This window comes from Sturnira hondurensis, unplaced genomic scaffold, assembly GCF_014824575.4.
Source record: "Sturnira hondurensis isolate 20B ecotype Veracruz unplaced genomic scaffold, ASM1482457v3 Scaffold0008860, whole genome shotgun sequence".
Classification (NCBI taxonomy): Eukaryota; Metazoa; Chordata; class Mammalia; order Chiroptera; family Phyllostomidae; genus Sturnira; species Sturnira hondurensis.
The window spans coordinates 5314723-5317802 of NW_028081491.1; positions in this window are offsets into that span (position 1 = coordinate 5314723).

The window sequence follows — 3080 nt, forward strand, 5'->3', positions numbered from 1 at the left end:
TTTTTGAAGTCTATTTTGTCTGATATGAGAATTGCTACCCTGGCTTTTTTTTCTTGTCCATTTGCTTGGAAAATTTGTTTCCGTCCTTTCACTTTTAGACTGTGGTGGTCTTTTGACCTGAGGTGGGTCTCTTGTAGGCAGCATATGTGTGGGTCATTCTTTCTTATCCATTCAGCTATTCTATGTCTTTTAATTGGTGCATTTAATCCATTTACATTTAAGGTTATTATCAAAAGGTACTTATTCATTGCCAGTTTTTTACCACAGTTCCTCTATATCACTCTATTTTCCTTCCTTTCCTAAAGCAGCCCTTTTAGTAATTCTTGTAGAGCTGGTTTGGTGGAGGCATATTCTTTTAGACTTCTTTTGTCTTGGAAGCTCTTTATTTGGCCTTCTATCTTGATTGAGAGCCTTGCTGGGTACAGTAGCCTTGGTTGTAGGCCTCTGTTTCTCATTACTTGGAATATTTCTTGCCATCCTCTTCTTGCTTAGAATGTTTGCATTGAGAAGTCAGTAGCCAACCTTATTGGGACCCTCTTGTATGTTACTTCCTTTTTCTCCCTTGCTGCCTTTAGGATTTTCTCCTTGTCTTGGAGTTTTGCCATTTTAATGATGATGTGTCCTGCAATAAGCCTCTCTGGGTTCCACCTGATTGGGACTTTCTGCCATTCCTGAATCCGTGTGACTTTCTTTCTCCTCAACTTAGGAAAATTTTCCATTATTACTCTTTCAAGTAGGTTTTCTATCCCTTGTTCTTCTTCCTCTACTTCTGGTATTCCTATTATTCGGATATTATTTCGTTTCATGTTGTCTCTCATTTCTCTTTAATTCTCCTCATTTTTTCTGATTCTCTTTTCCATTATTTGGTCTGCCTGGGAGATTCTTTCTATCCTGTCTTCTGTCTCACTTATGCAATCTTCCGCCATATCGATTCTATTCTTCATACCTTCTACTGTGTTCTTCAGTTCAGAAATTGTATTCTTCATTTCCTCTTGGACTTTATTGATGGTTTCTATTTCTCTTTTCATGTTGGTATAGTTTGCAGAGTTTACTGTAGCTCCCCTGTAGTTTCTGGTAGCTCGTTGTAAGCTCTTTGAATTTCCTGATAACCAGTGCTTTGAATTCAATATCTGATAGTTGGCTTGCCCCTATATCATCTAACATTCTTTCTGAGACTTCCTCCTTTTCTTTCATTTGGGGATTGTTTCTTTGTCTTCCCATTGTTTGTGTTGCTCTTCTTGTTGGCTCAGCTTCTTAAAGTGATCTGTTCTGCTTTCCTGTGTTTATGGTGTGAACTTCTGTGGTAGGATGCCTGTGACATTCAGTGGTGCAGGCTCCTGCAGGTATCTTGGTGTTCTCTACTGCCACCTACTCCCTTGTTGGTTTCCAGCTGGTCAAACCTTTTCTTCTGGTCTCCCTAGCTGCAGCAGCCTGAGGGGCAATTAGTGTGGACTTTCTCTAGTCTTGGTGAACTTAGCTGGTCTCGCCACTGCCCTCCCAAATCCAGAATGGCACTGCTCTCCCGTGTCGCGCTGAGAGCAGGTTTATCCCCATGCTTCCCAGCTCTGGCCTGGCGTGAGTGCGTGTGCTCCCAGCCAGGCTTTCCTGGTCGTGAAGGCTTGGGCTTGGACCTTTCCCAATGCTGTGGCTGCACACACAGGGCAACTCACAATTCTCCCAAGCTGGCAGCCACAGCCTGACTCCCGGTGCTTCTCAGTCTGAGCCCAGCTGGGTAGGGATGGAGCTGGCTACTGGCACTCCTTCAGGGGCCTTGCCAGCAGCCTGCAGCTCCCCGAGACTCTGGGAGCGCAGGCTCAAGTCCCACGTTCTCAGTTCTCCAATCCGGCAATAACAGCCTGACTCCCTGTGCTTTTCAGTCTGTGCCCGGCTGGGTAGGGATGGATCTGGCGACTGGCACTCTTTCAGGGGCCCTGCCAGTAGCCTGAAGCTCCCCGAGACTGTGGGAGCTCCATCTCGAGTCCCCTGATATCGGGAATGCGCAGCACCGGGAATGTGCGCTACCGGGAATGCACGGGGACTCCTAGATCTCCAAGCTGATAACAACAACCAGACTCCCGGTGCTTCTCAGTCTGTGCCCGGCTGCGTAGGGAGGGAGCTGGTACTGGTGCTCTTCCAGGGGCACTGCCAGTATCTCGAAGTTCTCAGAGACTGTAGGAGCACCGGCTCAGTCTAGTGGGAATGCCGGGATGCTCAGTTCTCCAAACTGGCAACCACAGCCTGACTCCACGGGTTATCAGAGCTCTCTGGTTTGCTTCCCAATGCCCACTCCTCTCTCTGCCACTACAGGCAAACCAATCTCTCCTGGTGTTTTCCAATCTGTGCCGTGCTGGTTAGAGAGGGTGCTGGTGACTAGTTCTCTCCCAGGGTTGTTGTTGTTGCCCGCCCTCGGCTCTCAGAGATCAAGGTGGCCCAGCCAGGGCCCTGGAGCGGCCAGCGGAGGGCCTGCAGCCTCTGCGCTGTTCCCTCATACCTTGTTGATCTGTGGTCATCTCCTCTCCTCAACCTCTGGCCAGTCAGTGTCCACTATAAGTTCTGGGGTCCTGCCTTCCCATATGCTGGGTCCCTGTTGGGTGTTCACTGTGCTCCTCCGCAGAGCAGCCCGGTTTTTCTCCGGTGCATGAAGGGAAGTGAAATCCTTTGTCCTACTCCACCGTCATCTTCTACATGTATCGGAAGTTCTCCTTTATTATTTGTTCAAATATGTTTTCCACTTGTTGCTCTTCGTCTTCCCCTTCTGGTACCCCTATAATTCAGATGTTGGAACGTTTAAAGATGTCCTGGAGGTTCCTAAGCCTCTCCTCATTGTTTTTTTGAATTCTTGTTTCTTCATTCTTTTCTATTTGGTCATTTTTTTCTTCTTTCTGGTCCACTCCCTTGATTTGAGTCCCAGTTTCCTTTCCATCACTATGGTTTTCCTGTGCATTCCCCTTCATTTTAATTAATTTAGCCTTCATTTGTTCCTCTAATTTGTGACTAAAATCAACCAATTCTGTGAGCATCCTGATCACCAGTATTTTGAACTGTGCACCTGAAAGGTTGGCTATTTCTTGGTAGCTTAG